The 25,978-nt window shown below is 35.4% G+C and overlaps 1 protein-coding gene across 7 annotated transcripts in view; it reads left to right on the forward strand.

The window, feature by feature from the left end:
* LOC141376138 (uncharacterized) overlaps nt 1–25,978 on the forward strand; it is a 1,104,960-nt gene that overhangs the window by 382,090 nt on the left and 696,892 nt on the right. The window lies entirely within an intron of this gene.

Here is a 25,978-nt window from a genome sequence, read left to right on the forward strand (position 1 = left end):
AATTTCTAAATAAAATAGTAATCAAATATTTTGGGTATTTTTTGTATGCGTCTAGGTGAGTTTTGGACAGCTTTTGGGCTTAAAAAAGTCAGCTATATCTGGCAACACTGAAGTCGTTAGTTATGACTAAAGTAATTAGTTATGACCCATCACTGCATGCATATGCTGTATCGTTTATAATATGTTGATACAGTACTGACAGTAAAGTGGTGAAAAGGAAGTGTAAGTTCATTCTTGTAATTATACACTTTACTTTTAAATTGGCACAATGAAGAAATGTTTTGTTTTTTTGTCCAATAAGTCAAACCGTAGCTGAAATCGGCAGTATCCATCCGTGTCAAAGGTCACATGTTAAACCAAGATGCACGTTCAGCTCTGAGCAGTTTATGATGATGTACGCTTGTGTAATCCTACTGTGACATTTTGTGCTGCGTATATAGAGTCTGATTCATATCTTACAGCCTTGGCATTCTGTCCAAAACTAAAATCAATATGAACCCTGAAGAGGCCGCAGACAGAGAGAAATAGAGAGAGGGATCAGAGAGAGAAGGAAACATATTCACATTAAACACACACTCAAGATGGACAGTTAAATCTTCAGACTGATGCAGATAAAAGAGGTTTGTCAGAAACACATCAAATTCAAGGGCAGAAAGAGATAAAGACTTTGAATCCAGAGCAGATGAATGGACACGATAGACAGAAATGGAAATATATGAACTCTGTTGTGTCAGACATCACAGCAGGCCTCATCCTCCTGGAAGCCAGTGATAGCTGTAATCTTCAGTTTGCAAGACAACATGCTAATGTAAACATTAACACACACACACACACACCTGTTTTATATATATATATATATATATATATATATATATATATATATATATATATATATATATAGTTTACAAGACTCTCTATAGGCATAATCTCTTTTATACTGTGAAAAATACATATTATTATAAGGTTTTACGCTTCCCCTACTCCTGTCCCTTTACAGGAAACCTGTGGCACATTTAAAAAAAAAAAAAGTAAAACCCTTTTATGTATGATTTTTTTAAGCATTTCGAATTACGAAGACATGCCTGAAGTCATCTTAACATAATAAAAGTAGGTCATACCACCCTGATCTCATGAAGAAGCATTATTATTTTATGTTTTGTCAGTTTAGTGGCTAATTCATACAAATACACACAATTTCAGATGTACAAAAAACAACCACTGGGCGATGAGCAAATCAGACTAAATTGTACGTATGAGATCATACAAATTAACCACTAAATCAAAAAAATATAAATTAACTGCCCTGAGATAGCATTGGTCATACCCATGTCATTATACAAGCCACAAAAACAAGTATACAATATTTTGTTGTAATGCATAATATATCAATATAAATTGTTTATATAAGTGTTTATCCTGCAAAACATGTGATGTGTTATGTCGTTGGTTTAAGTTAGCTAATTCTGCTCACCTCTATAGTCTCTGTGAGCTTACAGTATGTGTGAACTCACTGTATAGTATTATGGAATTTATATCTACTGGAACTTGTTGTTATCTTGACTACATTTTTAGTAGTGTGGCAGTAGTTTACCTCTTTTACAAACAGTAGCATTAGCATTTTCTTAACATTTTCAGCTAAACTACACAACGAATATGCAGACACTATCATGACAAATCACTACAATTTTATGTTTGACAAATTAGTTGCTAATTCTTATAAATGTCCTTCATCTTTGTATTGTACATTCTGCTGATTCCCTATTTTGTGAACCTTTTTTTGTGTTTGTTTTTTTCAAATCGTATGTTTCAAATACTACAAAATAATACTGTAAACACTATAACTCATAACACACAGGTAGATTCAATTTCAGGTGTGATGAAGATGAAATGTCTTATTCTTATTTGTCTTGCATCTAATTAATGTATTTTTGCTGCTTGTTCAATTTAAAATGTGCTAAAACAACACATTTTTTTTGGAACAACAGATTTTTTTATGTTTATTGAGCTTAAATATGTTAAGTTAACTTAATCAGTTTGTGTTGGGACAACTTGAACATTAATTGATTAATGTAACTTAATTCCTTAATAATGTAACTTAAGTAACTTAATTCCTTTATGTTGTCCCATCACAAACTGTTTGTGTGAAACCCAGCATTTGTCGCCAGCGTCAAGTACAGCAAACATAAACTGTTTAAATATGTTATCTCAGACTTTTAGATGCCACTATGTATAGATATATCTAAAATACCTTGGCGAATTTTAAAGGAATTACCTTGCAGGCACAGAACGATAACATGAAGTCATATTGACATTGTACCCCAACATACTCCAATGTCGTGGGGACGTTCGATTTTGTTCGGAATAAAAAATCGAGTTGACGTCCGAACCCAATGTCAGGCCGACATAAATGTCCAACCTAAAATCAACCAAATATTAATGTTTAATCATGTTACACCTTGATGTTGTGTGGACGTTACCACTATGAAATCTACCAGACGTTGGATTTTGGTCACTCTTCAACACAACCTCAAATTAACCAAATATCAACAAAATTTGATGTCGTTATTGGACGTCAAAATAACGTTGTCCTTAGACGCTGGCTAGACATTGAATATTGGTCACCTGGCGTCATGACCTAAATCTAACCTAATATCAACTTCTTATGATGTTGTGTGCCTGCTGGGTAGCATTTCCATAGCATTAACTAAAACAAAGAAACAAACAAAACATGTTGGTGCTTTTATGTTTGTGACTGATACATACAAAAGTTTGAATGAGTGGTTTTACTGTACATCTCCAGCATCAAGTAAACTTTACCTGTTAGAATACAAGCATAACATCCTTCTCTTCTTATCAAAAACAGCAGTGACTTCCTGTGCCATTAGTGAGCTTGAACTTCAACCCAGGATCGCTCTGTGTTTTTTGACATAACACACAAAAGCCGCTTTTGTTGGACAGCCGAGATGTGCTTCTACCCTGAGCGATGCTCAGTATGCTCACGAGTTACACAAATATACTCGTGTTTCAACACATCTGTACATACAACACACGCAGATAAATATGTCCAACATAAAGACGTGGACGCGGTCTGAAAATAAACGCCGGAGGATGAGGAGGAGTGAGTGTATAGAGAGAGAGACGGATGAGCTGATGGGGCTGATCTTCCAGCGCTGCATGAGCTGTTTATTATTACAGGCTCCTAAAACAATCCCGTCCTGCCAGGAATTTAGGATTGTTGGACAGCCCTCGTACATACAAACATGCACTCAGAAAAAGACACGATCGAATATGAAGAAAAGCAATTTCTCCACCGGTGTTCCTGTGCTTTTAACACCCAACGGTTGTGTCCAAGCATGACTGCCTCTGTTTTCGATATGATTTTTTATCTTTTTTGTGGTCCAGCATGTCAGAAATCCCTCAACCAAAACCGTTTCTTTGCTTCAGTTTTGTATCAGTATTTTCGGTGCTGTCACATTCCTTTGGGTCTATATTAGAGTGCCTGCGTAAAAGTTTTGGCTTTATAAAACCTCTAGGACTTTAACCAAAATGGGACATGAAATTGCAGCTTTTCACTTGCCAAAAGTATGCTGTACAGATCTGAGGCTGTAAAACTCTAGTGTGCCAGTGCGGTTTAAATGTTCATTTAGCTTGCGTTTAAAATCAGGTACAGAGTGGAAGCTTGCGCTCTTAAAAATAAAAAGGTGCCAGGAAAAACCAAAAAGGGCTTTCACATACAGTCCATTCAAAAATGACTGCTTGGTCAAACTACTTGTTTAATATTAGTTGAACCAACAGTTAATTCTTAAGTTTTGTTTGGGACAGCTTAATTGCTTAATATGTTTAGTCCACTTAAATTTATAAAAACAATTAAGTTAGCTTAATCGGTTTGTGTTGAGACAACATGAAGGATTTGTGTTGAACCATGCCATTATTACAGTGTAGATCAGTGCCTCTCAACATTTTTTTTACCAAATACCACCTTAGAAAAAAATTGTCTCACCAAATACCACCATAAGGACCGGCATTGAAATACAAAAACGTAGTAGGCCTAATTAAGCAGCTGCAGCTCTGCACAGTTCAAAAAAGAGGCAGATTAATTCCTGCTATTAAGTATATTTATTATTGTCAGCCACTTTAAACATTATAAATAGTTTGAACATTAACACTGCACTGTGGTTACAAGTAAAAATATAAATAAAACGTCAACGTTTAAATTAAAACGTGCTTTTAAAATATAATAAAAAATTACACTGTTCTTAAAAAGCAAAAACAAAACTGCTGTATTTAAATGTAAAGCATTAACATATAGTAGTAGCCTATTCATCAAAATCTGGACATGTTCCTTAGACCTCATAAATATAGGCTATATGTCATCATATTCATATAAACTCATTTTAATACATTTTTAAATATATGTGGCATGTACATAGCTATGACTTATTTGTATATCTTTGAAATCTAAACATTAACTTGTATTGTATATTATATATATATTGCATAAATAAGTTGGATTTACATATTTAAATTAGATATTAGAAGAGCTCATTGCCTGTTAGAGTAGGCTATTTGTGTCAGAAAAGTGATTAAACTATGCCTGTCAACATTAGGATATAAAAAAATGGGATACATCCCCAACAACCGTTACAAATATGGGGAGGATATTAGCTTCAAATGATAAAATACATAACAAACATTAGAAAATTGAAAATAAAATAAAAGGTTAAGCCTACTAAATTAATTTACTGATCACGTTGATGTTATCGTTCGCATCAAAGAGTTAAAAGTTTGTTAATTTTTTACTTTAATTATTCAGCAAATCCTCCGCGTACCACTAGGGGTACACGTACCACAGTTTGAGAACCACTGGTGTAGATGATATAGAAAGGTGCAAAGTTCTTCGAAAACAGATTAACTTTCGTAAGCATAAATTCATAGATGTTTTTATATTTATGTTGCAACTCTTCCCACTTCAGTATTATTTAATTGTTGCTGTTTTTAACATGATAAAACACATACTTTTACAGACTCCGTTAAATCTGTTAAGCACTGTTGTGCTCTTTGGTCATTTTTCAGTCAAGACTTTTTCCCCTCTTTCTTTATCTAACTGCTTAGAAAATGTGTGTAAAGTTTAGTAAATGTTTAAAAAAAATTGCTATGTGAATAATAATTAATAATATTGTTATTATTATCATTAGTAGTAGTAGTAGTAGTTGTTGTTGTAATGTTCCACTTTTTTTTGCCAATTTTACAGGTAATAAATGCTAGTGGGTGGGTGTTAGTGAGACCAGCAGGGGGAGTTAAATCTGCAGTCTATGTAGGTCCTAATGCCCCAGTATATTGATGGGGACTCTATACTGCATAGTGAGTGTCGTCTTTTGGATGAGATGTTAAACCGAGATCCTTACTCTCTGTGGTTGAGTAGGGGTTTAACCCTGGCATCCTGTCCAAATATGCTCACTTTACCCTGTCCATCATGGCCTCCTAACCATCCCCCTATCATAATTAGCTTCATCACTCTGTCTCCTCTCCAATCAGCTGGTGTGTGGTGTGCAATCTGGTGCAATGTGGTTGTCGTCACGTCATCCATCTGGATGCTGCACAATGGTGGTGGTTGAGGAGATTCCCCCAATAATGTGTAAAGTGCTTTGAGTGTCTGTATAAATGTAAAGAATTATGATTATTATTATTGAAAATACACATAATTGAAGTAAAATATACTATGTTATTACAATTACACAATATTTATTTTCACTGATATGCATGAATAAGAAAGTCTTTTCTAATGCTTCTATAAAACAGTTTGCAGAGACCTTTTATCCATTTACTGTTTCTAAGTGAATCTGTTTTTTTGAGTGTACACGTTTTTGGTCTCTTTTTTACCTTTAAAATGTAGTTAAGAACATCGAATTAGGTGTATAAATTACCACAATATAATGTATTGTAAACCATGAATGACAAACAAGAAGTTTACCTTAAGTAAACCTTGTTTGTTACCTAAACAAGAAGTTTAGCTTAATTATTCCGGGGTCGCTACAGTGGAATGAACCGCCAACTTATCCAGCAATTTTTTTTTAGGCAGCGGAGGCCCTTCCAGCCGTGTCTGGGAAACCCATCTCTGGAAAACATCCACACACACTCATACATTACGGACAATTTAGCCTACCCAATTCACCTGTACCGCATGTCTTTGGACTGTGGGGGAAACCGAAGCACCTGGAGGAAACCCACGCGAACGCAGGGAGAACATGCCAACTCCACTCAGAAACGCTAACTGAGCCAAGGCTCGAACCAGCGACCTTCTTGCTGTGAGGCAACAGCACTACCTACTGCGCCACTGCTTTGCCCTTGATCAAAACTATTTACTTAAAAATATAACCTTTGTAAAAAATGTTACTGTTCATGCAATATCCATACAACTCCTAAAAGTTTTGAGCTGAATTCATTCATTTGCCTTTGAATTTGCCAAAGAGTGCATTTACAGTATTTTACATTAAACTCCTATAGTTTACTTTAACATTTATTCATTCTTTGTTCTATACATATATATTTTTTGGGTTGTGGAAGGGCTTAGTGCAGTGAAATGTGTTATTGGCAGTCAGTATTAATGGATGTGGATTAAAGGGCTCTAATTCTCATAACCCTGCTCCTAATGGATTGGAGCGCCGGCTTCGGCCATTAAACTCTCTGACGAGACTTTTACTGCCGCTCTCAAACTCTCAACCCCTGAGTTCCCTCACCAGCAAGGTTATACCTGTATTTTCCCTGCCAACACTCACTGCAAAACACACTCTTGATGTCCCAAGGGCTCCACGTTGACCTGAAGGTGCGCAAAAGACATTTTCTGTTTGTTTTGCTGGCTGATACAATTAACTGTGATCTTGAACTGCACTGACCTTGTGGCGGTGGACACAAGACCAGGCACTGGTACAAAATAGTAGGTGTATTGGTCATGTCTTAGGGTTAGTTCACCCATAATTGAAAATTATGTTATTAATTAAGCTCACGTGATTCCAAAGAGACAAATTATGTTATTTAGGATTAAATTAGAGAGCTTCCTTATCCTCCATAGACCGCAAGAGTATGAAGACATTGTCAAAACATTTCATGTGACTTCAGTGGTTCAACTGTAATCATTTACCATCCATTTATATATATAACTACTCTTCTACTATATTTACTACTGGGCATACACTGCTTGCACGTTGCACTGCTGACTTGTACATCATATTGTCTTTAGTAGACCTACTTCCTGATGAATTGACGCAGGAGATAAGACATTGGCAAAACAAATAAACTTTTTACAGTTTTTCTTTTTTGGCACACATACAGTAAGTGGGCTTCGAATAATTGCAAACGAATCATTCCAAATATGAACAAAGGTCTTAGGTGACAAAAATGACAAGAGTGTGCTCAATTATTGGCAGAACATCCACATCATAGATTACTGTAAATGCACAACATTATCAAATATGTTAGTAAACTATATCTTGTGATATCATGACGTTACATTATTTTTAAGTATAACAAGCAGTGAAGATCTTTGCGCACTAAAGTCCAAAAATGTCATATGCATTTTTTTTCGTATTCATGTGCAAAAAATTTGTCACGTACACAAACCTTGCATAGTGTAATGCATATTAATTAAAACATTCCGAAAGCATGCAAATCATTTAGGAGTCAGTTCAAGCAGTGATACACTCGCTCTTATCCAAAGTAGAAAAATAAAGAGGAATTTGCTACATATTGTGTTCATCCAATACTAGACTACGTAGAGAGGAAAGAGAGTTCAGCTCTTTATCAACTAGCTGAGCTGGACTATCCCCAAATGCAAAATTTATTTCAGGAAATCAGTGGAATTCTGATACATTGCTTGTGATACTTTACATGTTTGTGTATGTAAACAAATCCGGAACAGAGACTGGCAGTACCCATAGAAATTATAATAGATGGCAGTCATGTTGACATATCGGAGCAATGGACTGAAGCGGACCATGAGGCGATTATAATGTTTATGGGCAGTAAGTAATGTATGGACACAAATATACACTCTAAACAACAGCAGGGAGAGGTGTGCAAGTGACAGAACGCAGCATATAGGGGTTTTTAAAAGTCCGCCACATTCTGTCTTATAATAGGCTGTGCACTGTGATTGTCATAAAGTTATCTGTGGCTCAGGTGATAGCATTTTGTGTTTGGCTGTTCGCTTGTACTATGGCTCTGAACTGTCAAAACACCTCACAAAGTATTTTTTTGCATGCAAATAATAATAATAATAATATTAATACTAATCGAACCCAGTTCGAATTTTTGTTTTTATGACAGATGAAAATTTCGGAGGCAGTGTGTCACTACGATTCAAACAACATGAGGTCAAATTTAATTTTTTTACATGCAAAATTTATGGACAAACATTTTAGATGTGTGCAACAAACTTTAGCCTGCCTAGATGAAATAAAGTCACTTGTTCACTGTTTTTATTGACTATGTGTCAGGATTCTGCCACTCTGGTCTTGTTAATACTTGTTTTAAGGTCCAGACACTAGTCCTGTCATGTCTTGTATGTTGTGCTCGACTTTAGTTTTCTCAGGTCGAGCACTCATTTTCTATCATTGTGTGTCTTTGTATGAGTGCCAAAACATGCATGCTGCATGTGTGAGTGCATGGTGAGTTTTTATTTATTGTGTACTTGTGTTTTGTGTGTGTCTTCTGTTGGTGTTGTGTTTTGGTACATGTTTACAGGTGTCGCGTGCTTTAGTGTTTCATGTGAACACACACTTAATGAGTCCTCTTATTAGTTTGTTTTGTTCAGCTGTTTGTTTGTTAATTATTTCTGCTTATATTCTCCTCATGTCTGCTGTCCTGTGCCAGTTCATCATCGTTTATTACCATGTCCTGTCGGGTGTTCCAGCCTTAATCCTTGTCAGCCTTCCCAGTCAAGTTTGTTTCTTTGTTTAGTTAATGTTTACCCCCTCTGGGTAGTTTGTTTTGCCTTTTATTTTATTTTATCATTAATAAAAACCCATAGTTTTCCCTGCACTTGAGTCCTCGCTCCTTTTCCTCACCACCAAACATGACACTATGACAGTTCCATGAAATAAACATACATAGGCCCTTTACATTCTGCAAGGTTCTGGACAAATGGGCTGTTTAGTTCATTTAAATGTTCTTTATACTGTGAAAAAAAAAGATTCTTTGGTGAATGAAAAAAGCTTTTGTGAAACCTCTTTTGGTTCATAGCTGCCATCTGTATATTTAAAAAGCATACTTATAATGTGTTCTCTGTTATTGTTCTGGGTAAGTCTTGTTTTTTTGCATGAGTAAGGGTTTTGCATATTTTATCATCATAGTAGCTCATCTGTCTTAGGAAGCCCTTTGCTGTCATCTAGCTCCAAATGAATTTGATTTTTTTGCCAAGACTGTGCTAGAAAGATATCAGAAATCACAGTGTTTTCTTCTTTGGTTTGTATATTGCTACAGTGTTGTCCTTTTGTAAGATATATGAACTTTTGACAACTTTTTATAAAAAGATAAGTCGTTTATCTGAAAGTAAATGCATTAGATCAAATATCAAAATAAATGGAATTAATTTTATTTGAAGGATAACATACCAATAAGTGTCTACTTTTTCACACACTGAATGTAATAGTTTGTTATACAACCAGTTCTATAATTTTCCAATGATTCATTGAAAAACATATAGCTTAATTGTATAGTACAGCTACAGACATTTTGTGGTTGGGGTCTGTGTGTGTTCATGCTTGTTTGATGTTGGGGTGAAATTTGAGCTGGCTGTGTTAGAGAGATTCACCCTATACGCAGATCAAAACTGAATCCTGTTGTCTTTGTCTCCTTTTGAAGAGGCCAACTTTTTTGGCTTTACACTGAGACCATGTCAAAGGTACATGCAGCAGTCATGCAAAAAAGCGAACACAAGAAGCAAAAAAAAAGACATGAAACATCAAACAAATTCAGAGAGGTCCAGCCAGCCCTGAGCATTCTTATCCTGTGAGCTCAACCTGGGCCGACTGTCAGAAGAAAATCACACGGCTTTCCTTTCCTTTTAGCTAGAGCGATGATTTTGACAAACAGGGCTTGAAACAGGCGTCTGAAGCCCCGGGTCAAAAATGTCCATTGTGTGTAAAGTGTAGTGGTGCCTCTGAAGACTTTAGTGGGTAATTTCTCCACTCAAGAGTGTCACAGTCTTCTCCTCCTTTCCAATCTGTCTGCTTTTTCTGTTTTCAGTTCAGTCAGGCCATTTCACTGAATGGTGAGGAATAAGATTTCTATGATACAGAAAATGCATGCAAGGAATCAAGCAATTGAGTCAAAACATTTATTTACTGTATAACATTGAATAGCATAGAATTTGGCTCATTTTGAATGAACAAATCTAAAGAATGACTGTACTAGGGATACACAATATATCGTTATTTGCATATGCTCACTGGCCACTTTATTAGGTACACCTGTCCAGCTGCTCTCTAACGCAAATTTCTCATCAGCCAATCACATGGCAGCAACTTAATGCATTTAGGCATGTAGATATAGTCAAGACAACCTACTGCAGTTCAAACCGATCATAAGAATGGAAAAGAAAGGTCATTTCAGTGACACTGAACGTGACATGAGTGTTGGTGCCATACAGTCTGGTCTGAGTATTTCAGAAACTGCTGATCTACTGGGATTTTCATGTACAACCATCTCTACCATCTCTTTGGGCCAATTATTACCAAATTGAGCATCGTGTCAATGCCACAGCCTACCTAAGTGTTGTTGCTGACCATGTCCATCCCTTTATGACCACAGTGTACCCATCTTATGGCTGCTTTCAGCAGGATAAGGCACCATGAATACTCTCAGACTGGTTTCTTGAACATGACAATGAGTTCGCTGTACTGTAATGGCCTCCAAAGTCACCAGAACTTAATCCAATAGGGCATCTTTGGCATGTGGTGGAACGGGAAATTCGCATCTTGGATGTTAAGTCAACATATCGAGAGAGGTCTGGCTGCAGACTCTATGCAGATGCAAGCTGAGTTGCATGCAATACTTTTAAATGGGCTCACCTAACCCCAACCATAACTCTACCTGTCACAGTGACGTCACTGGCTCTATTAAGTGCATGTGTCTGACACTGCATCTCTGAGAGCATCTCAGCTTGCATCATAAAGGCTGCATCCCGATACTATTGAACAATTCTGAAGCAACTGCGTGATGCTATCATGTCAATATGGACCAAATTCTCTGAGGAATATTTTCAGTACCCTGTTTAATCTATCCCATGAAGAATTAAGGCAGTTCTGAAGACAAAAGGGGATCCAACCTAGTATTAGGAAGGTGCACCCAGTAAAGTGGCTGGTGATTGTATATCTCACAAAATATATCAGTGTTCAGGATATGCTATGTTGAGTTCAGTTTGTTGTTGATGAGCCTTTTTTGTACAATCTATACTATCATAATTATTTTTTGCAGTAAAACAAAACATCACAATGTCAGATTTTTCCATATTTTGTACAGCCCTGGGGCCTCATGTATCAACGCTGCGTAAAACTTTGCGTAAAAACTCTGCGTAAAAACACAAAAACTTTGCGTACGCCAGGTTTCACGCTCAGAATCGCTCAAGTTTGGATTTACTAACAATGAACTGAACGTGGGAATGTGCGCAGCTTCACGGCAGCTTTCTGGCAGGTGTACGCACAATTTTTTGTGCGTGTCTGTTTTATTTCCATTGGCGACTCCTAGAGGCAGTTGTGTTAAATTCCTCTCTACAAAGTGTCTGAGCCTTGCAATGGCAGCTGTATGAGACTGGTTCAGCAGGTATATAAGGTTTCCATACCATACATTTGACCAGCTAAACATTAAAGCACAATTTGCAGCAGTCGCCTGTTTTCCCAATGTAATCTGAGCTATCCACTGCACGCACATTGCTATAAAGACACTATCTGAAGATGAATTTGCATGCGTGAATCAGAAACATTTCCATTCAATAAATGTGCAAATAAAATATGATGCTTATTGATATGAACTTATTGATGATTCCTACTTGTCTTTCTCGTGATAAATAGTTGGCAAAATCTGATATGTAGCGGGGGAAAAAACAAGAAAGAATTCATCAGACGCTGGCTTCGAGCCGAGTTCATGCTCGAACGAAACTATTCATGATCACATGCGTCTTACAAGGTGCGCCACTGAGACTGCTAAGGGTACTGCAACATTTTACTGATATAAACCACACTATTTCTATCTTTAATGCACTCAGTGTGATGTTCAGACCCAACTGTGTTAACCGCATCAGCTAAACTCTCCCACTCTATTTTTTTCTTTTGTTGTTAATTCCGGAGAACAAACTTGCAAATAACACCGCTTTTCTCCGGTCTACCTCCGAAAGCAGCACCTCCAATTCACATTCTGTTCAAAGTTTCTCTTTTTGCTTGATTTTGCCATTGCTTTTTCGTTGGGTTTTCCCATTAGCATAGTCATTAGCATATTCATACGGGGGAGGAGGCAGGGAGGGGTTTTGTGCTCGTGCATGCTGCGCTCAGTTTCACGTTCATTCAGATGTACAAAAGAATATGCGTGAGATTCGGCGTACGCAGTGTTTCATACATCTGAATTTTTTTTTTGCGTACGCACATTTACAGCTTTGTGCGTACGCAATGTTTTAGTAAGATTTCCACGCAAGTCTTCGTACATGAGGCCCCTGGACTTTACAACTTTTTGTAAAGACTAGAGTAAAATATACTGTGCATCTATGAACCTCTTGTTGTTTTCAGCTTCTGCTGTTTTGAACACATGAACACTCCGAATCATTTCACAAGCATTTTGCTATTTAAAGTGAGGAACAGAATCATGTCATGCCGTGATTAAAGGATCATGTGAGCCCTTCGAAGTAGCCCGATTTGAGCACTTTGGTTTGTCGGCCATGATTGTTTTGACTCCAAAGAGCGATAATGCTGTTTGGACTCCACTGATAATGTTTGTTCATATAAAGGTTTTACTGGAAAGTCAAATGTTTTCTTAATTCTATGAGTCTCTCTTGTGAAATTTCTGTGCAAGAGCGCCCTCTGGTGTTGTGTATGAATGAAATCAGTGAAACGTTGTATTTTTGTGAGTGAAATTATTGAATGTTACTTCTTGCTTTGAATTGTCATGGTTATCCCCAATATGATTGTACACTCAACTTACTTTTGCTGCTTCTTCAAACTGCGTATTTAAAATTAGTTGAAACTACCCAATTCTTAAGGATTTTTTGGAAAACCTAATTGTTTAATTCAATCTATTTAAATTTGTAAAAACTATTAAACTTACTTAATCAATTTGTGTTGGACAATATGAATGAATTATTCGGAACCTAGACTTTTTAAAGTGTAGTAATTATCATGGTAACAGTATTATAGCATATCTCACTGTATTATGGTATTGCCAGAATACCACAATACATTGCATATACAGTAAATAAATCATTGGATGATGTGATTTTTAAGAGTAAATTACAGACAGTAAGAGCAGCAGTATAGTAAAAAAAAAAAAAGATTTTGAAACTCTTTGACCTTCCAAGATCAGAAGTGAAAAATATGTAACGCTATTTCCATTTTCATCCACACAGCAATCTGTGAGTCAACATTATCTCTGGCCGCTTTGTAATCAGACTCTCTATCTCCATTTTTGACGGGCTTTGTGTGTATAATTCATACACTTCACCAGGCTGAATGTTTTTTTCGTCTCCTTCCACCGCTTTCCTTCCTCCATTTGTGTCATTTCTCTAGGGTTTTTGTGTATTCAAATGTGAGCTATTTCAGCGCTAGTCTAATTTCAATTTTGACGGACGGGTTCATTTCTGCACATCAATCATGTGAGCGGCGCGTCTGTCCGACCAAACACGTCACCTTTAAACGAACAGCCTGATATCATCTGCTCGCTTTCTCTGGTTCTTTCACTCTGTCCGGCTGTCTGAGACTTTGGTTTTGGTTTGGGCTGGAGGAGGGAATTGATCAGGAAAGGGGGAACTGTCAGCGTTTCACCGCAGGGAAGAGCTCTGATGGTGAGGTAGTGCTTTCCCCTTGGGCTGCCTGTCTGGATGGGGCCACATATCAAGGGCAACAAAGGAAAAAACTAAAAACTTAAAGAAAAAAAAAAAAAAAAGACATGCACAATTGATTAAAAGAAAAGTTCACTTCAAAATGACAAGCCAGATAAACTATTAAAAATACACAATTTTAATGTTAAATTATATAATTAGTAAATTATTAAATGAATATATTATTATTGTTTATTATTACTATTATTATTATTATTATTATTATTATTATTATTATTATTATTATTATTATTATTATTATAGAACTACAGATCTGCCACTTTAATGAACTATAGATCCCATCACACACTTCACTCACACGCCTGGCCCAGATTCCCCCTGATTGCAAATACACACATCTAAAGCTGTTCAAGACTAATTAAATGGACTATAAACACAGCACACACACATTGTTGCTGAGTCTTGGTTGCTGTAAGAGAGCATTTTCTAGCATTTTTTCTTGTCTTGCTTTTCATAGTTTTTGGAGGCTTGTTTGTAGTGGTGGTGAAATCAGAATCAGTTTTATTGCCAAGTGTGCCTCACACACACAAGGAATTTGTTTTGGCTAAAGAAGCTTCCAGTGTACAAAAAAAATAAATAAATAAAAAATCAGAAATGAAGCTTTCTGAACCAGTGAACCATTTAACTCAATTGTATTGGAAAAATGCTCGTTACTTGAGGCTTTTCAAATCAGAGCTTGATGCGGACCGCTGCTGGTTAAAGTGTGGGAAAGCAGTGTGTTGCAAAAAATGTCAAATGTTCAAAACCGACCAACTCGTTTATGTAATAAAACAATATAAACAAATTGCTTAATAACTATATATTTGTTTTAACATATATGTTACATCACACCATAGAAGACTGTAGTAAAATCAAAGGTATTCCATTTGTATTTGTATTTATGTTTATCATTGTCCAATGGGTCTTACACCCAACAACTCGTTCCAAGCGGGGATCGAACCAGCGCTTCCTGCATGGGAGGTTAATGCTCTAAGGAGGAGGTTAGGGGAGCAAGGCTTAATCGCTGAACTCGCCAGCTGACCTCACACATATACACTATACAACAATATGATTTGTAATTCATTCAAAATGGTTGTATATAATACACTAATGCACTTTAGTATGGTTCAAAAGCTTTTTACTATAAATTACTTGTGTATTTTAGTTGAATTACTGTTGTGTGGGACCGGTGCCCTGCTTTGAAAAAGTAGAAATGCATGTAATCAACACCTAATCTCTTGCTATACACTTTACTATCCCACAAGGGTGTTTAAATGATTGCGTCGGACGTCACTCTTTACGGGATTATGGCACTGCTATACACTGCTTCATTGCGAGATGTATTTTTTTTTTTTGGAACATGCTTCGAAACCTCGACACACAATGTCACATCACTTGTTTGTTTTACTGCTGTGTTGTTTTGCCACCTGTCCAGACTATTTACCAGTATTTCTGGACGTAACATATCTCAATTTACAAATTATAATTGTTTGATCATTTTAAAATGCTATTAATTGAACTTAAATTAATTGATTATGTATTTTGTTTATTGTGACATGATTCTTTTGTAAATTAAAAGGTTTATGAAGTAAAAACCCAAAAGTTATGAACAATATATCTTTAAATAAGAAGCACCCTTATGTATTTATTATTATTATTATTATTATTATTATTATTATTATTATTATTATTATTATTACACTGTAAAAAATTATATGATCAATTAGTCATTTAACAAAATGTTTTTTGGTAATTTTTACTTAATAAACTAAATTAATCATGTTCTAATTTAATTTGAGAAGTTACACAAGCTGTTTTAAGTCAGTTTAACGTAATATACAGTATAAGTTCAATGCACTCTTAAGGTTAATTTGATTCACTGTAAAAATTTAAGGCAAACCAGTTTACAGTGTATAATTATAATTATTATTATTATTATTATTATTATTATTATTATAGTTGTTAATATTAATTTCACACATTTTACCTCCAAATTAAAGTCTTGTTTTGGACAGGAATACTGTATATCGTCACCTTGGAATTATAAGGTTCTATCTGCATTCTGAATGATTTTGAGATATTGAGCTTCAAAGTTTTTGCATTCCATAGCAAACAGTATATATGCAACATTTTTTTTTAAAGTCTTAAAACGTACTTTGCTTCACAACAAATCAGTGCTTGCTATCTTTAGAAAGATGGGATGTAGCAACTGGCCTCTGTAAGGAGTCTGTAAACAAACAGTGGCTACCAAAGCACCATATTTTGTACTGCATGTCTTGTCAACAGAAGACCTGTACTCCATTGATAATTGTCATTATGCATTTTTGTTGTGCTATGTTTGAAAGCCACTGTTGCTTACAAATCACAATAACACACTACATCAAACAAACCATGCCAAAATATAATCTGATCCCAGCATAAGTGTTTTATTACACCCCAAGTTACTCCGTGACAGCACTTTACAGCCACAGAAATGAGGCGGATGAGCAATTTTTCTTTTCTGTTTGTCACTTAAATAGTGTGAAATCCTCTTTTGTTGCTCTCCTTCTGTTCATCTGAGCGCAGATGTCAAACGTCACGAGTGCAGCTAGCGGCAGACTTTCCACCAATGTGAACTTTAAGCAAAATTACTCATTTATTCTTTGAGGTTTTCCTCTGAAAGTCCAGTTTTTTGGGTCTTGTGGTTTTTCACAATAAAAAAGACATGCACTCCTTGGCCTGAGCAGTGAGAATTTAGTTCTTTGTGTTTACTGTGTTAAATCTTGCCAAGAACCAGAAATGAGAATTTCTGATTTGAAAAGTATCAAATTCAGTGCCAGTTTGGTGAAAAGTGAGATTTGTGAAACTTGTATGACTCCGTATGCAGTTCTTCTTGCAGTTTACTTGTGGATTTAGTCACTTCAGGCATTCCTAGTAAGCGCGAGTGTATATCCTGACGTGGAAAATCTGCCCGTCTTTATTGTTTCTGGAATTAAGCCCTTTGCTGCTCGCCGTTCATCCATTAGCATTGTTTGCGTTTGTCATAAATCTGTTTACAAGTCCAGCGGCCACTTTAGGGGAATTAGCTTGACTTTATTAGCCAGCGGGACAAGTAAGTGCAATAGGGTTTCATTCAGAGCAGGAGAAGGAGAAAGGAGAGGAAGCGTGGAAAGGCTTTTAGGGAGGCGGATCAGAATTTTAGTGGGTCTTGAACGCACAAAGCGAGCCAATGGCTTTGGCACGCTCTAGCTGTGCCGCCATCTCTATTTACATGCTCTCGTCAAAGGGCACTCTGAAAAATGAGCTCGCATGATGGAGATTTTCATTTGCACGGGCCAGCAATATTCTGCCTTTTCTCCTCTTTTCTACCCTTTCTGGCCTCTCTTTCCAGAAAACTTGCTTATTTATAAGGCAGCAGCAGCAGCAATCTATGGCAAGCCATTTTAATATTTAATCTGTGAATTGTACTGGTACTTTTTTCTTTTTTGTTCTGGTAACTGATTTAAATACAAGTATATTTTCCATTGTTATTGGAGCTTATTCAGTTACTGGTATCATTTTACAGTAATATCTTTTTAATACTAGTTCTTATTTATTAGATACTACATATTAAATATACACTAGTGCTTATCATTATATTTTTTATTAGAGACTAATATAGTATTTTATTAGATATTAGAACTAATCCAATAGATACAAATACTTTCTTTAAGTGACTGATAACTACTCTATTGTCACTAGAAAGAAATGTATCTTTTTTTATTATTATTTGCAATCGGATAGGGCTTAGCAATTTATCGTTTCAGCAACAATATCACAATGTACAAATCTGCTATAGTCACATTGCCAAATCTGCAATGTCAGTTTAGTTTTAGTTTATTAATCTATTAGGAAATTTGAGTGGAATTATAGTTGACCAGGAACCACATTGTGAAGTTGAATCTTAAAAGATTGAACATTTTCATTTGCTTGTTTGCTTTGTTTTCAAGACCAATGACTGTAAGATGTGAAGTCTTTTTAAACCATTTGTGTATAAAAAATGATAACATTTTAACAAAGATTAATTGTTGATTTTTATAGAATGAAGTCTGTGCAGTGTTTTTTATTTACATTAAATTATTTAATTTATTTACATAAATACATTTAGACCCATACAGATTATCTGTTCTATGAAATCATCCCAATCAATATAAATTTATCCAAACTTTCCAAATTCCATTAGGTAAAATTCTTTCATATTGCAATATATATTGCAGACAAACAAAACATTGCAAGTTAACTCTTTTCCAATATCGTCTAGCTCTACAGTGGGTTATATGCACACAGACTTTTAATTTCAGCCAGCCAGCCTCATCGCTTTCGGTGAACTTTGTTTTCATCATAAAATTGCCACATTTAAGGTCTGATTTCTTAAAAAATCTGTTATCATCATTGCCTGATAGATATATGATATAAAGTTGGACAAGAAGCGCTGAATTAAATTCCATTTTCCTCTGCCATGTCTTTAAAATATGACACGCTCTTTTACACCAGTATTTTCAATGGAGTTTCTGTGCTCACCTGCTGATCTTGACGGCACTCATGGTTACACTGTCTTTTATCTTATTTTACGCTTGAACTAAATGAAAGCTTACTAAATGTATTGTAATTACATTACAACATCGATGCTGTAAAAGGAACCTTAAGAAATTGAAAATAGTCACCGGATGTTTATGATTGGCGGAAAATCACTAGCTATACATATACCCCATTGACTTCTACATGGATCCATCTTTGAGATATCTAATATTCAGTTTTGACTGTATATTACAGTTGTGACTAGCACTTACTTTTATGTACTAGTGGATGTTCATTAGCTACTAGCAATTATAATCAAATGTAAGTACTTTAGATAGCCTTACCCATTAAATGATGTATGAACAATATGCGTCAATTGCTAAAATTTGAAATACAGTTACCAGTCACTAATAAAAGAATACTACTAAATTAATAATTATTAATTATCTATATAATATCTAATAAATAAGTGCTGGTATAATAAATTTGAACCAGTTTTTAATGAATAAATTTTGATTTACTTTTTGAGTATACCTTTGACTTTGTGTATCTTTATTAATCCTTATTCAAAGAGCACTGACACATGAATTTTCCCTGAAACACTTTTTATTTGATTTTGGATTTAACTACCAGTGTCTATTTAATGAATATCTAAAATAATTGCCAGTGTCTACTAAAAGTACTAGTACCCATACAATAAAGGCTGATTTATACTTCTGTTTAAATCGCACGCGTATGATCCTATGATCCGCTGCCTTTGCGCGGTCACATACCCCTCACTGTAACCGCCGCTGACATGCACCTCTCAAAAAATGTAACTACACAATGTGATAGCACAAGCTTTGTGATTGGTCTGCTTGGTAATGATGATGTGTGTGGGTGGGGCCGAGAGCTGTGCAAACCTGTTGGAGCGAATGTGGTGTCCAGTGAAAGGAACTCTAAATAGAACTTTTTGTTTTGTTTACATTATGATTAAAAATGTTGCTTTAATGTCGCTAGTTCCCATCTTAGAATGAGCGAGTTTTAGTTAATTCTACATTAGGTAGCATTTAGAAAAAAAAAAAAAAAACACAAACGACTTGACACAAAGACTCAACAAAAAGCTTGACACAAAGGAACAAAAACATACTGCCAGCTAGTGTTTCGGAAGTGTTATTGTAAAGTAACACAAACAGCATGCAGAAGTATAAATGCACTAGTATGCACAATGCATGCACCGTGTGTCACGGCAATCACTCTGCAGAAGTATAAGCTAAACCAAAGTAGTATATATCGAATAAATGTTAAGATGGCTTGCCATAATGATCAAACTCTTGAAATGAAGGTTAGCTGGGAACGTAAGGTCGCTGCTGACTGACAGATAATTTTTGGAGATATGGAGGTAGGGTTATAGTGTTTATAGGTGTTGTTGTTTGTGGAAGTCTTTATGGAAGGTGCATCCATTTCCTCTCATGCTCTCATATCACTTCTCTTCCCTCGTTCCTTGAGACTGATAGAGATTGATGGATGACATAAGGGAGGTGTTGGCGCCTCTGTGTGCTGCTGAACACATTAACATGAAGACAATCTCATTGTGTCATTTCCTACGCGAGTGCCTCTTCCTTTCTCTTCGCCTTTCTCCATTGAGATCTCCTATTAACGTGTCCCAGATTAAGGCAGGTAAATTCATTATCACACACAAAGGACTTTCTCCTACACCTCGTCTATTATAAGCAATTGTTCTTTGGACACTCGGGAAGCATAATTATAAAATATCCAGGGAAATGTTGATAGACTTCTCCTGAAGATATTATCTTGTGATGTCCGTTTGCTGAAGCCTTTACTAATTAATAAAGAAAGGCTTTTGTTAAAGCTGATGTTAAAGACTGCAGACTAGCACACTTTTCTTGCAATCTAAAATAGTGTTTAGACTTCAGAATTGAGTCTTTAAAATGTCCAAATTGCAAACGATTGCAAAAATTAATAATATATACACCTTATTTTCTTTTTAAATGTGGAAGCAAGACATCATCTGTTAATAGTAGTTGTGTGAATTCCAGTTTGTGACTTTTATGGTTTTGTGTGTATTACAAATGTAATACATACATACAGGGATAGTTCACCCTTAAATGATGTAAGCACAGAACAGTACAAGTTCTCTTTCATGCTTTTAAAAACATAAATAAATATACTGTAAGGGCTTGGACACAACAAGTAGCTTTTCGCTCATGCTTATTGTCATCATTTTTTAGACTTCTTCTGTATTTAAACCCAATAGATTTTCACTGTCATTGAGCAGAGTGAGTTTTTAAAAACACTGTCATTGAGAAGAGTGAACGCACAAAATCACCCGCTCAGATTAAACGACTTTTAATGAACTTGCCAGTCATAAAAGAAAACTAAAATGAAACTCACTATGCAATCTTATTTGCTACACTTTATAGTAACTCCCTCCTGCTGACATTATTGTAGTTTCTGTTATTTTTATCATACAGCATTTTATGTTCAGACACTACTGAAAAAAGCAGCAACATATTTATCTTGCCTTCATGCATCATCATCTTCACTGAATGAAGAAGTCTTGTTTAATATAACTTTAGCAGCTGCATGCACATGATCAAAAGTGCATGTTCATCTCATTGGTTGAGCTGTTTTTGGTGTGATGCGTCAAAACAAATGAGTCCAAGGCATTATTTAATGATGGTTTTACACCTCCCATTTTGCATGATGGTGCACACAATCACATTGTCACCCTTTGGTTCGTTTCAAGCCATTAAATGTCAGCAAAAATTTAAAGTGCAAAGCATGCAGGCCTTATTACACTTCAATATGTCAACCATGTCACATACTGCAAAAGTCACCTTACATGATTTTACTGATTTCCATTCAGAAGAACAAATGTGGGCTGCTAGAAAGGGGTTGGAAATGCTGCAATAATTATTTCATTTTAATTTTTCACTCACTCACTCACTCACTCACTCACTCACTCGCTCACTAACTCACTCACTCACTCGCTTACTTTCCTTCGGCTTATTTCCTACTCCATCAGGGGTTGCCACAGTAGAATGAACCATCAGTTTTTCTGACAATTGATTTACATAGCAGACCCCTTTCTAGTCATAGCCAATCACTGAGAGTACAACCCTCAGTGCTGGAAAACCTCTACACACTCATTTTCACACACATTCACCAACTATTGATTAATATTTTTTATTGAATAAAAAATAAATAAATCTAATTGACCATAATAGAAATTGAATTTTGATTAATTAAACAGTAAATTAAGAGCAAAAAACAGGATTGTTTTACAGTGTTTTGACATTACAAAGTTTTCGACATTGAAAATGGTAAAATATGTTTCTCAAGCAACAGCGACTGAATTAATAAGTTTAGTTTAAGTACTGATTCCTACTATTAACTAGTGGCTTATTACAGGCCTATTATTAAAATATTTATTGTTTGTTGGTACTGATAAAGTATGATACTATTCTGTATCTGTAATCCTACCCAATGTCTAAACCCAACTATCTTATTAATAGGGGTGTCACGATTTCGATTTTTAATCGAAATCGATCTAAATTTATGCTCAATTTCGATTATTGAATCAAAAAATAGAATAGTCGATGCTGCCACGCCCCCATGTCACGTCAGCTTGGCTTGCCAAGCGGGAAAAAAACAGGCTTGTTGAAGTGCTTGTTAAACTGCAGAAGCAGGAGACCCGTCGACAGAACTTAAACCCTTTCCTCTTTCAATGAAGTCGCCGGTGTGTAAGCATTTTGGATTTCCAGTGAGTTATGTTGACAACGTTCGTGTTGTCGACAAAAAAAAAAACACAGTTTTGTAAGCTCTGCTATGTACGTATTACGTACGGTTCGTCCGATAGACAACACTGGCATCGCGATCCTCCACCCACCCCCGTTGCAAATCCGCTCGCGAAAAGTACACACTCAGGCCCTGTTTACACTGTCTTTGTTTTTAAATGGCATTTTAGAACGACAACGATTTGACATCCACAGTGGCGTGTAGCATTTCTAAGCAGCCCTCCTTCCTCTCTACCTCTAAAAATGCACATCACGTGACCACACAGACACAGACGCATACACAGCCATGCGCTCGAGACAGCAGGTCCAGGCAGTCAGAGGACTGCTTCAATCTTTCACTCACTTGTACTTTGTCATTTTAGCGAACAGCTCAGATACTGTTGGATGGTTCCTGTTGGTTGTGCGTCTTTTTTTCCGACGCCATTATAACGACACAGATCACTGCCTATTCATGAGTCCCGCAGAAAAAGTGATTGACAGGTGGTAATTATGTGTGTATCTTGCCTTTATTCATTTACTGTATGATTTGTTTATGGGTAAAACAAAGACCATGCAGGTCAGGTAGTTTAAACGGTAGGCTACAAATAATTAATTGGTCATTAATTAATTAATTATTCATAATCAAAAATCGAATCGAATCGTCACTTTAGAATCGAAAATATAATCGAATCAAGGATTTGGAGGATCGTGACACCCTTACTTATTAACTATCAATAAGCAGTAAATTTGTACTTTATTGAGCTAAAAGTCAGTCAGTTGTTTGCTAATAGCAATATAGTACCTTTAAATAAAAATTCTTAAAATGTAAACAACTTATAAAAAAAAACCTCCCATAATGTAAATAAGTTGTCATTTAATACGAATATGTCAATAACTCAGTTTTGAAAAAAAATGTCAGATACAATATAAGGAGATAATATATAAAGAAAGGTGAAAACAGCTGTAAAGCAAGACTTTCCTTGCAATTTTTTAATCAAACTTTTAATTCGCAATGAACCTCCACTTCAGTATTTGAAAACAGCAAGAAATGTGCTTGTAGTTTGCCTGAGCTAAACAATGAAGTGCACAAACAGACATGAGCCGCTCTTTACTGCAGTGTTGATGAAGGCTGATGTCATTAGAGTTGATCTCATGTGGCACCGGAGAGGTTGCTAATGAAAATCAATAAAAGCAGCCCGGCAAAGCCGCCTATTGTCAACTTGTATAAATCCAGCGCCTGCCTAAAGAAAGCCCAAGTGACTGAGAAAAAAAAGCAGAAGAAAAAAATAGGAAGAGGCAAACGCTGCAGTCTTTTAAATATGAGAGTTGCAATTGGTCTCATACTGCCACATGCTGTGAAAGCGTCTGAACTTCTCCATCTATGAGTTACTCAAGCCCACTAACCCTCAACGCACAAGCAAGGATGTATTATTCAGTAAATAAGCAATACTACACTGTATTTCTCCAGACCCACAGAAGTGAAGATTCTTGTCTGTACATGAATCCGCAGCAAAAAAAAAAAAAAAAAAAGTTTTTTAATTAGTGTAACTTTAATGTTTTGTTGTTGTTGTTTTTATTATATTATTATTATTATTATTATTATTATTATTATTGTTGTTGTTGTTGTTGTTGTTGTTAGTTTTTATTACTATTATTACTATTATTATTTTACTTATTTATTTTTTTAAATATAATTGAAATTATTGTTGTTTTTGTTGTTAATATTATTACCATTATTATATATTGTAATATTTTGAAGCATTAATGCAATTTTATTATATATATAGTCAAATATTAATCTAATTTGTCAAGTAAAAATTCAGTTTAATGAACAATTGTGAAAACTATGTTGTAATCATGTAATTACTGTTTTTATGCTTTTTTTATTAAAGTAACTATTATGTAATTTGACATTTAGTTTAGTTTTTATTTTATTATTTTATTTCAATAATATTATTTTCAATTATCAATAATATATTTCGTTTTTTATTATTAGTTATTTATTATTTAATTCTAGCCGAAATAAAACAAATAAGACCTCCTTTCCTTGCTCTGTTAATCATAATTTAGGAAATATTTAAAAAAAAGTAATAAAAATATCAAATGGGGGGCTAATAATTCTGACTTCAACTGTGTGTGTGTGTGTGTGCGTGTGTGTGTGTGTGTGTGTGTGTGTGTGTGTGTGTGTGCGCGTGTGTGTGTGTGTGTGTGTGTGTGTGTGTGTGTGTGTGTGTGTGTGTGTGTGTGTGTGTGTTCGTAACATCAGGACACAAATCTGTATTATGAAATGGGTATGACACAGGTATTACAAAAAGGAGGTGAAATATTGGTGAAGTCCTCATTTCTTCAAAAAGCTTCTAAGTCACACAGAATGAGCTCATTTCAGAGACTAAAGCTGCACACAGTCTCCTGTGATGGTAGGGTTTAGGGGTAGGGTGGTTCTAAACAGCATGTACTGTTACTGTTGTAAAAACTTTAAATCAATTCACATTCTTGACCTAATCAAGATTAAAAATCTTGATTGTTAAACTGTCTCTGTTCTTGTCAGGTAAATCATTATTTTTCTCCTTCCAATAATAAAATGTAATAAATATTGTCTTTCGGGGTGCTTAGCGCCAAGAATGCAGGTAATGCAAAGTTATGAATTGGGAAAAAGAAAGTAAACCTTAAAATAATTTTAAAGTGTGTGCGTGCGTGTGTGTGTGTGTTTATTTGTGTGTTGAGGAATATATTTACTGAAAGAGGCTTAAATATTTTGGTTTGAACTTTCCTCTGTAAAAATTCTAATTTGATTTTAAATAATAGCAATCTATTATCATTCATAATAGTTGTTTATGAGCACATATAAACGAGGAACAGGATAAAAGTGCAGGAGCAGAAATACAATTAATGCTAACAGTAAAAATCTCAGCTGTCTACTCTGCATGAGCTCTTCTCTATCACAGCACCACTGGAATGAACAGGTGAACCAGCATGAAGGAAAAGATGAAAAGAGGCTGGAGAGCAGAAGGAATGGAAATCATAAATATATCTGTCCGCTTGATTTGAGCTTGACTCGTCTGCTGTATATTTTCAGCCTCTCAGAGTCCAATGGCTTTAAAATAATATTTGAAGCTGATGTGATCTGTATCACTTTACAACCAAAAGTTTCTATGAAGAACGCTGCGGTTATAAGAGAAACGATAAAAGTTTATAGACGTGGATCTCTTTTTCATGAGGAATGGATACGTACGAGACCTGAGGGAAATAGTAAAAAAGACCTAGTGTGACTGATCCAAGAGCTGCTGTAATAAAATCAGACATCATATTGATATAATATAGCCAGTGTGCTTTGGGAAATGGAGAGGCAAAAATCTGCTGCTCACTGGAAGTGTGAAAGAGTGAGAGAAGTGAGGCTTATATGTTTATCTACAGATTTTCAGTGTAAAAATATCTGGATTTTGAAGTACTACTCATTAAGACAAATCATCACTTGTAAGTCACTTTGGATTAAAGCATCTGAAAAAAAAAACCTTGTTGTATCTCTTATCTTTGCTAAATTCATTTTTGATAATTTTTTTTTTATGTTTCTTTGTTTTAATTATTA

This window comes from Danio rerio, chromosome 9 (assembly GCF_049306965.1).
Source record: "Danio rerio strain Tuebingen ecotype United States chromosome 9, GRCz12tu, whole genome shotgun sequence".
Lineage (NCBI taxonomy): Eukaryota > Metazoa > Chordata > Actinopteri > Cypriniformes > Danionidae > Danio > Danio rerio.